Genomic DNA, 15,233 nt, shown 5'->3' with positions numbered 1-15,233 from the left:
TAATTCACAAGCTCAGTGGGTGAGTGTGATACACACAGATTGGAAGCAGAGAAGTGTGATACTGAAGCAGAAGGAAGTGGAGGGCTGTGGGATTTAGCAGCAGTTATGAAGGTTGCTGAGCTTTGCTAGCATGGGGGACCGGGGTGGGGAGGGGAGGGGAGGGCGGGTAGTTCTGGATAAAATAATACTGTGGAGAGGAACTTGGGGTTTGGTAGCACTGGAAGGTAGAATGTGGGGTTTGGTTTACTGGTGATTAATGTCTAGTAATAATGAGGGTGTGCTGAGATTTGGCAGCACTGGGAGAGAGAGGTGCTGTGGCAGCACTGGAGAGGATGTCAGGATCTAGAGCACTGGGGATGGAGGGAAAAGGTGGGCGCATGAGAGTCTGGCTGCAATGGTCGAGATACTGGTGTCTGGGAACAGCAGTGGAAAGCACTTTTGCCTGTCAGTACTAGAGGCATAGGTCCCAGTTGTGGCAGCAAATGGTGGGGGAAGGGGGACGGGGAATGGCAGGGCAGGTACCACTGAGGGACATGTCAGACTTTGGTAGCACTTGAGAAGGGGGTCACGGAGCCTGGTAACAGTAGGAAGGGGCATCCTAAGGTCGGGGAACACTGAGAAGTTCAAGAGGAATGCCAGTGTCTGTGAGTGTTCAGATGGTTATGGCAGTATGGCAACATTACAGATGTGGGCCAAGGATAATGTGAATCCCCCAGAAAAACAGCTAAAATGGCTATTTACATAATTTTGCCTGGGCTTCCACTGATCTTCCGCATGGAAATTCAGGACCGTTCAGTTCGACACAAAAAAATGGAGCACAAAAAACAAAAAAGTTCCATCATTGAAAATAACAGTGGGAACTGGGGAAAGAACTGGGCAATAGATTGTCCCATACCTCGCTCTCTGACTCCATTGCTTGGCCTGATGCAAATGCCAGGTACGCATCTTCAACCTCCTGGTCTTCCTTGGTTTGCTGCTGCTCCTCATTGCAGTCCATGGTCAGGCCTCTGTTCATGCCATTATTTGGCAGCATGCAGCAAACAGGTACAACTTTTTGTAATGATCGATAACATGTCATTCTAGAGTGGTACACTAGATGGAGCTGTAGAGCTGTATATTTAGTTGTATGTGTTTAAGACTACACTACCCACGATGCACTAGGCTACCCATAAGGCAGTAGTCAAGATGGCTGCCTGCACACACAAGTACACATGCTGAATCTCTACAGATGCTGTACCTAGAGAACATGTACTGAATAAATGACTAGCTAGAAGCTAGCTGTTCATAATAAGAATGTCTAGTTATTAATGAACATAACATGGTACCAGGATTGGTGAAGATCTCAAAATTGTGAAACGCGACATGGAGAATTTGAAGCCACCGGAGTTTTTGAATCTCACGGGACATGTCGACTACAATTGGCGGACTTTCAAACAACAATTCGAACTCTACATTGCTGCCATCGGGTTCAGTACTAAGCCAGACGCAAGGAAAATAGCATTGCTGCTCATGGTTGCAGGCCCACAGGTGATAGAGGTATTTAATACATTTGTATTTAATCCAGAGGAGAACAGAAACAAATTAGACGATGTGCTAAAGAAATTTGATACACATTGTTCTCCCAAAAAGAATGAAACCTATGAGAGGTATGTGTTCTGTTCAAGGACACAGCAGCAAAATGAGACTTTTGATAGCTTTGTGACTGATCTGAAACTGAAAGCACAGACATGTAATTTCTCTGAGCTGAAATCATCCATGATTCGTGTCCAAATTGTGTTTGGTGTTCATGATAAAAAGGTCAGGGAACATCTGTTGAGAGAAACCGAACTGACATTGGAAAATGCTGTGAAAATATGCCAAGCCAGTGAGCTAGCTCGACAGCACGCGAAGACTTTCAGTGAAATCAATAATGATGCGATTGTAGTAAGTGCTGCTGTCGGTGCTGTGTCCTACAAGGGGAAGAAACATGGGCAGAACAGAAATGAAAAGCAATCAGAGGAAGGAAATTTTAATTGTAAACGCTGTGGTTACAAACACCAGTTAAGACAATGCCCAGCGTTTGGAAAAATGTGCACAAAATGTCATGGAAAGAATCACTTTGCCAAACAATGCTTTTGAAAAGTAAAAACAAAGAAAGGGCAACAAGTCCAAGTCAATGTGATTGAGGACACTGATTTAAGTGAGACATTTTTGGTAGGAATGGTGTCATGTGACAATACAGAAAAGGATACAGAAAATGTGCAGCCCTCAGGAATAAACAATGCTGAACATAAAGTTAATGCAGTAAAAGAGGACAAATGGATGATCCCACTGCAGGTAAATGGAGCATTAGTTACATTGAAACTAGACACTGGGGCAAAAGCAAACTTAATCAGTATGAGTGACATTAAAAACATGAAAGAAAAGCCCAAAATACAGAAAAAGTCAGTACTACTGAAGAGCTATAATGGACAGAAAATAGATAGCTTAGGTGTATGCAGACTTAAAGTGACAGTCAAAGACAAAGTGCATCATCTCATGTTTGCTGTTGTGGCTGAAGGACTTGATTCACTACTAGGTGACAAAGCTTGTGAAGACTTAGAACTGGTCAAGAGAGTCTACCGTATAAACTGTGCCATAAGCAGACCAGATGACTCAGTGGATTCTGTAGTGAGTAATTTCCAGGATGTGTTCAAAGGATTTGGAGTTCTACCATTCATTTACAAGATCCAACTAAAGGAGGATGCTCAGCCAGTGGTACATGCTCCACGAAGAGTTCCAGCACCCCTGCGTGACCGGCTCAAGAAAGAACTGGACAGAATGACCACACTAGGAGTCATCAGGAAAGTCAAAGAGCCAACAGGCTGGGTTAACTCTATGGTATGTGTGAAGAAAAAGAACAATGATCTAAGAATATGCATGGATCCAAAGGACTTAAATGCAAACATAAAACGTGAACACTACCAGATTCCCAAGCGAGAAGAAATCACCAGTGAAATGTCAGGTGCCAGATACTTTACAAAGCTCGATGCCTCAAGGATTTTGGCAACTAAAACTGGATGAAAAGAGCACCAAATACTGTACCTTCAACACACCATTTGGCAGGTATTGTTTCCTCAGAATGCCTTTTGGGATAATATCTGCATCTGAAATCTTTCATAGAGCGATGGAACACATAATTGAAGGTCTGGAAGGAGTTCGGGTCTATGTTGATGACATCATCATCTGGGGCTCCACACTGAAAGAACACAATGAGAGACTGACTAAAGTGCTACAGAGCATACGCCAGAATGGACTGAAGCTCAACAAAGCCAAGTGTCAGTTTGGCGTCCAGGAAGTCACTTTCCTAGGAGATAATCTATCTGGTAAAGGAATAGAGCCAGATATGGAAAAAGTAAACGCCATACTCAAAATGCCCCGACCCACTGACAAAAAAGGAGTGCTACGCATCATGGGGATGATAAACTTCATTGGAAAGTTCATTCCTAACTTGTCAGCCAAGACAACCTGTCTGCGAGACCTGCTACATAAAACAAATTAGTTCACATGGACAGAAAGACATGAACAAGAGTGGATGAACCTCAAAACAGTGCTGACAACCACACCTGTACTCACTTTCTTTGACCCAACAAAGAGAATCAAAGTGTCAACGGATGCATCAAAAGATGGCCTAGGCGCGGTCTTGCTACAAGCAGAGGGTGAAGATTGGAAGCCTGTTGCCTATGCCTCCAGGTCTATGACTGATACTGAGTGTCGATATGCCCAGATTGAAAAGGAATGTCTAGGCTTGGTAGTTGGACTAGAAAGGTTTCATGGCTACATATATGGACTTCCCACCTTCACAGTTGAGACAGACCACGGCCCACTGGTTGCCATCATAAAAAAAAATCTGAATGAGATGTCTCCAAGGATTCAACGACTCATGATGAAGCTGCAAAGATATGACTTTGAACTGATCTACACACCAGGCAAATACATAGTGTTAGCAGATGCACTATCCCGAGCACCCACAATGAGTCATGTGAGCTCTACTGAAGAAGACGTGGATGTTCATGTGAGTATGGTCACTGCTGCGCTGCCCGTGTCAGACACAAAATCAAAGCAAATAGCAGAAGAAACAGTAAAAGATACAGTGTTACAAACAGTAATAGAAAACATTCATCATGATTGGCCAAAAGGTTCCTGTCCAAAATACTTTCACATAAGGTCAGAATTGAGTGTTGCAAGTGGACTATTACTAAAACAGAACAGAATAGTCATTCCATAGGCTCTACGTCAAGACATGCTCAAAAGGATTCATGAGGGACACCTCGGAATTGAAAAATGCAAAAGGAGAGCAAGAGACACTGTTTATTGGCCTGGCATAAATAAGGACATTGAGAACATGATAGGCAAATGTGAGACATGTCAGAAACACCAAAACAAACAAACAAAGGAACCAATGATAGTAGCTGACTTACCAACAGCACCATGGCAAAAGGTTGGTATGGACCTCTTTCATTTGAATGGTAAAGAATATCTAATAGTGATTGACTACTATTCTAACTATCCTGAGATGGCGCTGCTCTCAAGCACCACAGCAAGCAGTGTCATAATGCATGTGTAATCCATCTTTGCCAGACATGGAATTCCTAGGATTGTCGCTAGCAACAATGGTCCATGTTTCAACTGTAAGGAGTGGCAACAGTTTGCAGCACCGTATGACTTTCAGCCCATCACATCCAGTCCTTTGTATGCTCAGTCAAATGGTAAGGCAGAGAAAGGTGTTCAAGTTCCCAAGCAGCTACTGAAGAAAGCGACAGAAAGCAAGTCTGATCCTTATCTCGCACTGCTGAGCTACCGAGCCTCAACTTTAGACTGTGGTTCTTCACCTGCTGAACTACTAATGGGTCGCAAGTTGCGCACCACGCTACCCTGCTGTGCAAAAGAACAGCAAAGTAAGGAACTGAGACAGAGACTTCAACTGTTAAAGCTGAAACAGAAATCATACTATGACAAGTCATCCAAAACTCTAAAACCATTGACAAGGGATGATGTTGTCAGGATTGAGGATCCAGATGCATGGAACAGGAAAGCTACAGTTCTTGAGGAAGTACGACCAAGGTCATACACTGTTAGAACTGAGGAAGGACAGATTCTCAGGAGGAACCGCCGTTCCCTCCTGAAAACACAAGAAACTATCCAAGAGCAGATTGATGACAATGCTGCAACTGAATCTTGTCATTCACCACCAGAACAATCTCATGAAAACACATCAGACTTGTGTTGAGAAGACCCACACGTGTAGTAAAAAAAGCCTGATAGACTTAATCTTTGAGTACAAAGAAAAACTATATTGAAAATGTATTGACTGTTGTGAAAATGTTTATGTTTAAAGAGCACTAACAAAAGTGTTACTGATATCATCTTTATCGTTTTTCTTGAAAGTTGATTGATATTGATTTTGTTAACCTCAAAGAAAGGGGGATGTAATGATCAATAACATGTCATTCTAGAGTGGTACACTAGATAGAGCCGTAGAGCTGTATATTTAGTTGTATGTGTTTAAGACTACACTACCCATGATGCACTAGGCTACCCATAAGGCAGTAGTCAAGATGGCTGCCTGCACACACAAGTACACATGCTGAATCTCTACAGATGCTGTACCTAGAGAACATGTACTGAATAAATGACTAGCTAGAAGCTAGCTGTTCATAATAAGAATGTCTAGTTATTAATGACATAACACTTTTCACACCATCCCTGGGACACATTGCAAGTTCCCTCGCTGCTCCTCCCTACACTTCCCACTAAAACAGTTCAAACATCTAAAGCATTGCTTTAGCTCCCCAAGTGTATGCCCAGTGTAACCATAGTCTGACTGTGTCTTACTGTATCTATGTAGGGATGACAACAACTGTGGTTGAATGTCCTGAGGAGCCAGTGCTCTATCCTTCCAAGATCTGTGTCACATTTAATTGGTTCAGAATGAAAGCATCCTGGGAAGTGTGCACTGATTCATTGTTTTCTGTCAGAAGAGAGCAGATTGATGTAATAATATCCCTTTCTATTGAGGATTGTCATAGAACTGTTGGTAGGCAAAGAAATGGCAACATGCATACAGTGACTGATGCCTTGTACTTTGGGGAAGCTACCAAAGTTGAAAAACCTGCTAATGTTGGTGGTCTTTACTGAAGTGTCTGCAGGTGGGTGCATGGCAAAACAGGACAATAGTTACCTGCTTAATGCAGCAGTACACAGCCTAGAAAGTGGCTCCTGCAAGGTCCACGATTGGTGCCTGGAAAGTTCCTGTGGTACAAGCGTTGAAAGCAGTGGTGACCTTCACTGCCAGTGGTAGTGCAATGCTTATTGTTAACCGTGTTTGCAGATCTTCTTGAACCACACCTCAGTCACAGCCTTCCTGCTGAGGCCAAGCGGACACATAGGCCTGGATTTTATCAATGGGGGCGCGTTGGGGGTGGGACTGCTGGTTGTCGGGTTTCAGTCCCACCCCCAAGGACGTCCAGCCAACCCACGCTATTTTCCCTTGATTGACCTTGTTAAGTCCGCCCTGTCAATTTTTTGACAGATGAATTGTCAGCATTTGACAGCTTAGAGAAGCTGTCAAACACTGACAATCTCTGTTTTATGGTGAGCCCTTACTGAAGGCTCACCAAAACCTATTTCTCCGCAGAAATCAGATGGCTGCTGCATCAGAGAATGCAGCAGCCATTCTGTCATCTCTGCCGTTGAGATGAGGCACCTCCAGATCCCCAAGGGTTGAAGCCTGCAGGAGGAAACAAAGGTAAGTAAACATTTTCTTACACTTTACACTCACCTCATACTTACCTCTTCACACTTGCACCCATCACTCACCTCTACAGCGAACTTTTAGATCCCTCTCACCTCCGCAGACTCACTGCTCACCTCGCTGACCCTGGCGGGGTTTCCCGATGTCGGGAAGCCCGCACTTGAAGGGGTAAGATGGGGATAAGCCTCTTAACTGGCAGTTAATTGGCTGTAATCCTCTTCCCACCTCAAGGAGGCGGGTCGCTGCATGAGTCGGGGACCCACCTCCCGGGAAGATGGCGAGGAGGCAGGTTGGGAGCGGGGTTGGTACCCGCTCCCAGTTTCTGCCATTTTCCCGGCAGTCCCACCTCCATACCTGCCTCCCCAGGGCTGGCAAATTCCCCCATAGACTACTCTATAATGCCCATCTAGATAATTCTGTTCCCTGTGAGTAGCGCACCTCTTCTGGTCTGACCTCTATTCCAGCTCCTCCTCCAACTGAAATGTGAAATAGCCAAGACTTTCAGCCCCACCCATCATGTGTGGCTCTACTATTCACTTCTGAAAATGCTGTGTTGACAACTCTACATCTCAGTCTTCCTTTGTATAACAAATCCCATGGAAGTTCAGGACTCACTTCTCATTTATAGGCCTTTCACAGGGTTTTCATACTCCTTAACAAGCAGTTTTACGGGTGATTTTTTTCTGCTTAATTTATTTATACCCAATTCAGGTGTGAGTAGGATTCAGATAAATATAGTCTATTAATACTTCCCAGCTGTTTACTCATGTCTAATTAACACCCATAGCAAAATATATCCCACTGTCTCACCAAGAATCCATGCATTCATTGGGAGGAAAAGAAAATAATTTGGTTAAATAAAGAAAAATGGTGAATATTGCCTCACGGTCTGTACAGTGTAGCCTGTGGTGTGAACAGCACACAGAATTTTTTTTAATTCATTCATGGGATGTGGGCATCGCTGGCAAGGCCAGCAGTTATTGCCCATCCCTAATTGCCCTTGAGGTGGTGGTGGTGAGCCACCTTCTTGAACCACTGCAGTCCATGTGGTGAAGATACTTCCACAATGGTGTTAGGGAGGGAGTTCCAGGATTTTGACCCAGCGACGATGAACGAACGGTGATATATTTCCAAGTCAGGATGGTGTGTAACTTGGAGGTGGTGGTGTTCCCAAGAATGTACTGCCCTTGTGCTTCTAGGTGGTAGAGATCATGGGTTTGGGAGGTGCTGTCGAAGAAGCCTTGGCGAGTTGCTGCAGTGCATCTTGTAGATGGTACATACTGCAGCCACGGTGCGCTGGTGGTGGAGGGAGTGAATGTTTAAGGTGGTAGATGGGGTGCCAATCAAGCGGGCTGCTTTGTCCTGGATGGTGTCGAGCTTCTTGAGTGTTGTTGGAGCTGCACTAATCCAAGCAAGTGGAGAGTATTCCATCACACACCTGACCTGTGCCTTGTAGAGGGTGGAATAGATTTGGGGAGTCAGAAGGTGAGTCACTTGCCACAGAATACCCAGCCTCTGACCTGCCCTTGTAGCTACAGTATTTATATGGCTGGTCCGGTTAAGTTTCAGGTCAATGGTAACCCCCCAGGATGTTGATGGTAGGGGATTCAGCAATGGTAATCCCGCTGACTGTCAAGAGGAAGTGGCTAGACTCTGTTGTTGGAGATAGTTGTAGGATTCGCAAAATCGAACTTTACATTATAAAGGGTCAAATGGCAGAAGAGGCCATGATTTTAAAGACTTTTAAAAGAAGCCCAGAAAAAGGGGCATACAAAATGGCCGCCATACCATGTGACCGGCTTATTGGGACATTTTAAAATGATTCCTGCGAAACCTCAGACAGCTTTGTGGATTCAACCCACAGTAAGTTCTGGAAGCTGTTTCTGAGAGAACGAAACCAGACCCACACATATACATATGGATTAGATGCAGATCCAGTCAAGATCAGCCTGGAGACAGAGGCCATCTAAATGTTGACCCAGACAAAAGGCGACAATTTCATATTCATGAGAACACCAAGGACTAGATAACGAGATCAGCAGGACATTAAAAACAATGAAGGTCATTCCAGACCAGAGATGGGCCTTTACCGGCCATCTAAAATATTTTAAAATATAACTACCCCGCTGTGCTCCCAGCCCGCCAAAAGTTAAACAAAGACTAACCTGATTTTGGGCGGGAAGTGGAGGCTCCTGAAGGAAAAGTATAATTGGAGGAGTTGGAGTTGTACACACACAGACACACCCGAGTTGCAGTGGAACAAGAGTTGAGCGTTGCGGAGACAGTTGGAATGAAGTCACAGTTGCAGTCGTCGGACAGGCGAGTCACTGGAGAATAGCTGGGTAAAGAGGAGCTGGTTTGGGAGAAGATCAGCGAACTCCTCTCCACTATCGGAGGAAGACGAAGAAGACTAAGCCACCATCAATAAGACCGCTCGAGCCGGCGTCCCGCCCCGGGGTCACACATCGGGAGATCATCGACCAACTCCGGGCCGTTGACGGAGACGAGAGGCCTTCTCCCAACTCGGGAGAAGAGACAAAAACAAACTGAAGAAACGATGGGAGCCAGCCCAAGGCTCCTCTGACCGGGGTCGAGCCGACGATCCCCGACCCTGCCGACAGCCAGAACCAGTCCAGCCGCCCCGACCCCCACCTCCGGAGAGAGGTGTGGTGCAGCTCGCTGGGGCTTCACGATCCACATGGAGACGGAACGCCTGAAAGGATCAAACGCAGACTGGTTCAAAACCTTGCACTTCCTAGTTGGATTGGTGAGCATGTTTCTGGCCCTTCACAATCAGATCCTAGATAGGTTTAAGGGGGTGGATTTAAGGGTACAATTAACATGAGTTGTTGTCCCTCGATATTCCGTGTGTTTCCTTATTTCATGATGATCTTTGTAGAGTATAAGATGCCTGTATTTGCCTTAGTTAGTATTGTGTCGTTATGATTTGTTTGTGTTTTTCCCTCCCATGTACTCTCTTATCTGCTTGCATTTGATTTGTTTTTCCTTATGCAATAAAATTTCATTTCGTTTCATCAAACTTGGTCTATAAGAGTTTTCTCTACATTGTAGTTCCTGCCCCAAAGTCCAGAGTATAGAATCTAAGGGGCGAGTGGGTCAAACCACTCAAGGTTTTACTGTGCAAGAGAGAGAGGCCTCTAGAGAGAGAAACCTCTGCGATCTAAAACCCCTTACATAGTCATTGCCTGGCATGTGTGTGGCGCGAATGTTACTTGCCACTTATGAGCTACACTTTCCTCCTTGGCCAGTTACCATCAGAATTGGGCAGGAACTGTGTGCTTTTACTGGCTAGTGTGATATCAGTAAGAACCAGACACATTTTTCCTGATGTACCTTTATTAAATATTTATGGAAGGCTCTTGGCACTGATACCATCCTCTATATGGTGCCCAACTATGGCAGAGGGTGGGGGAGGGGAGACGGGAGAATCCGGTGCTGCTGCAGCTGAAGGGGCCACAGCAGCCATTTTTGTTCTGAAACAATGCGACTCACTGCAACGTCTGACACTGGATCTTCTTCAGGACACTGGATCTTCTTCAGGACACTAAGCCCACAAATTTAAAGATACTTTAGTTGAATTTCGTTCAGCAAGGGATAACCCAGCATTTTGACTGAATTGTGATTTTTAAAAATGTTGTTTTAAACCCTTATTTTAGACATTAGGAATTCAGTTACTGAGGAAAAAAAAGGTGGATCAAGATTTTTCAGGAAACATTTTGAGCAATTTGTGGGGAAAAGCCACCCAGTTGCCAGATTGTAGTTACAGGGTGAGGAACTTACATCAGTGATTTCCATTATAACTGTAGACATAGAAATTTATCATGGAAAAAAGTTGACACAAAAGTGTGACAACAGGAAGTAAGATTTTTTTGTTCAGTAGGAAGTGCGTACAGATAAAAGAATATATCTAGATAGTGTCATTACTGCAAGTTTAATGGTTGATAACCAACAATTGATTACTAAGAAATAAAGGTTAGATTATATTATCCTGATGTACTGCAATCCTCATTAATAAACCATTAACAGGTGGTAGCAATTTAAATCTGTGATATTACAGAATGGTTGAAACAGAACAGTTATATATCGACATCCTCTATGACGACATAGGTAGCATCGCCAAATGCAATTTGCAATGCACAGGATACATTGTAAAAACAAAGGCACTTATAGACTCATGAGGTAGTCAGACTCTGTGAGAAAGTGCTAATGTATTTCTTTACTATTCGCCAAATCTAAACTACCAAAGGCAGTGTTTCCATGCCTCCCATTTTTGTGGGGCATACAGGGACGAATATTGGAATACCAGTCTGATCATGATGTGAGACATACTGGACCATTGTGTTGACTCTGATGGATCGTTTTTATAATACAGGAAACTCTCGTTTAAACGGCACCTAAATATCCGGAATTCTCTATTAATTGGCAAAATTCATACTCCGAAAACACCTCAATAACCGGAAATGTTGCCGAGTCTGAGTCTCCCGCGGTGGTCGAGTTAGTCAGTGGGGGTAGTTCTCCAAGCTGCCACTACTCAGCTTCTTGGCGCTGTCGGAAGTCCGAACACCTCAATAACAGGAGTTTGGCTCTTTGTTTGTTAAAAATAGCCTCGGTAGATAACCCTCTCCGTCATCCGGAATTTTTAATTAACCGGCACCATCCCGGTCCCATCGGTGCCGGATACCAGAGAGTTTCCTGTAGCATTAGCCAGACCCCAGTGAAGTTTTGACCACTTTTCCCCACCAGTTCTCCCAACTCTGTTAGACATCTCATTTTTGAAGAACTGAACAACAATGATCCAAAATTATTTATTAGTGTTCCGCTCTATTCTAAACAAAAAGTGTAAAGGTGTAACTGAACATATATGTGTATATATTCACGAACTAAACCACCTTAAAACAGATTCTCTTTTCATACAATATTAATACAACTGATAGAATTTAAATTATGTTATGAACCCAATGGCTCTACTGCATACCTATATTTCATACAATATCAACTTAGTAAATATTACAATGTTAGTAAGTATTGCCAAGGTACCACATCCTCTAACACTAACAGTCATTAACAAAGCTGATTCTTTAACTGGTCCAACACTTTTTCTACAGAAATACACCACAAACAGTCCTTATATTAATCTCTTATTTGCATTAAATAATCAGAGGTATAAGGAATCACATCTGCCTATTGGGATAAAAGCATCTCGAACAGATAAAACAGTAAATAAGTGACAGACACACCTGTACAATGCACAAATTGGTTTCACTGTGGTAACAGTGGGTTAAGGCACAGGCCTGCAAGCTGGGAATGTCTACTGACAATACCCATCAGGTTTCAAAAAAGATGCACAGTCTGGAAATACTGAAACAGAACCAGATCCCAACTAACAAGCCAAAGAGGGACGGCAGCTTTAGAGCATGGAGCCCTGTGTTGTTTTCATCACATAGCAAGTCATGCAATGATTTGTATGGCAATGTGATGACACGTTTTCATACAGATTACTGTCATCGTGTTGTGTGTTGAGAAACCCTGGAAGAGAGGTTGGCAGTTTGTACTGGTGATAATGCCCTTTAAATGCACCCACCCTAATTCAAATTATGGCTATTGTAAAAAGTACTCCTGGCATGTAGACAATAATGAATGACATGATGTGTACATAAATATACTGGGAGTTTTATTATGCCACAAATTGTTTACAGATAATGCAGAGCCAAAGGCTAAAACAGTGGCTGGTGTGGTAAACCCCCAATTATAGGTGCAGCTTGGAGTCCATTGTTGTCATTCGATCAAGTTTGTCATATTTATACAAAACTGTATTACCAATTGCATTTAAACTGCAAAAATGTAGAAAGGAAAAATACAGACAAACAGCTGCAAGAGGAGCTGCCATGATATTTGAATCGCAAGATGTGCTAGTACCTTGAAATTTTGTTCTAAGCATACTATCCTAATAATATACAAAAAATTAAACATCTTACCACTTCGTCAGAAATCTGGCAGAGATTTAATCGGGTATCAGGTTCAAGCCACATGACTCAAGCTGTGCTACTTTGCCACACAACTCATGACTGCTACTGCAGTAATCTAAAATTTTATTTCAGCAAATGTTACATGGCCGGCATACACCCTTTATATTATACAGAAATATTGCTATTAAAATTACACTTCAGGATTGAATGTTTAACCTCATAAAGTCTGAAGGACTGAACTTGTTTAAAATGAAAGAATGGGGAGAAAACGAAGTAACCTGCAAAGAGAAAAACAAAGTTTTGGCAAATAAGGGTGTCATAAAGCAATTCACACTGAGTTACAATTAACTAACCTACCCACTGATATCTATCACTGATTAACCACCAGTCACGTGATTCAGATCCGGTGTGGTGGTTGGCCTGAGATTACATCATGTGATATACCTGAGAATGACAAACTGTTCACTTACTGGGCTTTTCTTCAGGCCCAGCAAAACAGAAATGGCAAGCGGTCCCTCAGGCTCTCAGAGGGTAAGGGTAGCACTGTGTTCCCAGGAAGTTCCTTTGCAGCACTTCTTGTTGGGGAAATGTCAACCAAAAGCCAAGGAGCTTTCTTTACTCCAGGAAAGAATTCAAAACACCTTTCAAGATTTTGTTTTAAATACCTTCAACTGAACATTTTATAAAGTCTTTAAAACAGGAAGTGATGTAAAGGAACTTTTGAGCCAGGTTCTGAACAGAAAGTAAAATGATGTCCAGAAACCCATAAGTAAGTTACAAGTAATCTCCCCCCCTCCCTTTCCTCTTCTGAAAGAGGATGCATGCTGGAGTACAGTTCCAACAGGGCAAACTGCTCTCTGGTACAAAACCCAAGTGGTCATTTAGACAGTGAGTGCCAGCAGGCTATTCTTTTATGGAGAGCTTGTCCACCAAGCCTAATCTTATCCTCTCCTGGTGTTCTGGGAAAGTACAAGAGACTCACTTTCCAGAGACATGTGGCACTAATCCATACTCTACCACCCTGCGGCGCAGCACGGCAAAGGGCAGTGCATAAATACAGTAACAATTATTTTCAATTTTATCCCCTTTTCTCCTTCCTCTCCTGAAAGGGGTGACTCGTGCTGGGCTACAGTTCTGTACATATTGGCAGCCTGCCATTATCTCATCAAAGTGGCCATTATTCACGTGTGCACCTAGACAATGAGTGTCACCAGGCTGTTCCGCTATGGAAGACATCACAGATAGGCCTGAATTAAGAACTTATTTGACCATAAGGTTATAAACCCTTATATTTCAGTACACTCATCTGTAAGGCAACTTTTTAGTGGGATCAAATCATAAAAAGGAAGGACAGGGTACTATACCTACTAATCCTACCCATTTCGAGCCACTCAAACTTAATAACAACAGAAAATGCTGGAAAATCTCAGCAGGCCAGGCAACATCCGTGGAGAGAAAACAGAGTCAACGTTTCGAGTGAAAACCCTTTGTCCTGTGCTTCTTTAGTCTTGACAAAGGGTTTTCACCCGAAACGTTGATTCTATTTTCTCTCCACGGATGTTGCCTGGCCTGCTGAGTTTTTCCAGCATTTTCTGTTGTTATTTCGGATTTCCAGCATCTGCAGTATTTTGCTATCGCACTCAAACTTAATGCTGGTTTTCCTGAAAATAATTAACACTCACATAATTTCATTATCTGGCGGGAGGGGGGGGGGGTCCAAACAAACTACTCGATCATTGATACTAATCATCTCTTGTAGGTAAACCTCATCTCCTACTGTGCAGTTCTGTGCTACAGCAGTGTGTCCTTTCAAAGATACGATGGGAGATGTTGGATTCAACCTCCAAATGTGCTTTCTCCAGCCCTGTATAATTTCAACTCTCCTTTTACTCTTTTGTCAGTGGTTGCCAGCACCACAATCATTGAAGAAAAACACTCCTGCCAGCAATACCAACATACAGGTAATTCCCATTGGACCAGGTAAATTAAAGGGTGATTATCTGAATAAAATTGATGCCACATCTTCAACTTCATTGAAAGTTGTGATGAAAAAAATACTTAACAGACACATGCAGAGTCCATCCACTTGCAAATCAGCACAAAGGCTCAACTTTTCATTTCTGTGGCCACCAAAATGTAGCATGGAATATTACTACAGTATATGATTGCTTAATACGTGTGTCTGTGTTTCCTACTCTGTTCTCTCAGCGAAGCGCTTGCCAATTTAAAATAAAGGGGTTAACATCACCACTAAAGTAGTGGGGAGAGAAATTTCTGGTGAACGTGTTAAGCAACATACGCTGATATCCCATAGTATAATCACTGGCTCTGTATGTTTACAGTACCCTCCAGTTACAAATATTCCCCTCTCCCTGTTAAATTGCAGGATTACAGCAGCCCACAGATTGGCCAGGCTACCAAGCACAAGTATACAGCAATAAGCCTGTAATATTACTGTTCCATTACGATCAACT

Source organism: Somniosus microcephalus, chromosome 11 (genome assembly GCF_052327205.1).
Source record: "Somniosus microcephalus isolate GS21.2 chromosome 11, FLI_Smic_1.0, whole genome shotgun sequence".
Classification (NCBI taxonomy): domain Eukaryota; kingdom Metazoa; phylum Chordata; class Chondrichthyes; order Squaliformes; family Somniosidae; genus Somniosus; species Somniosus microcephalus.
Note: the sequence above shows the minus strand (reverse complement) of the source record.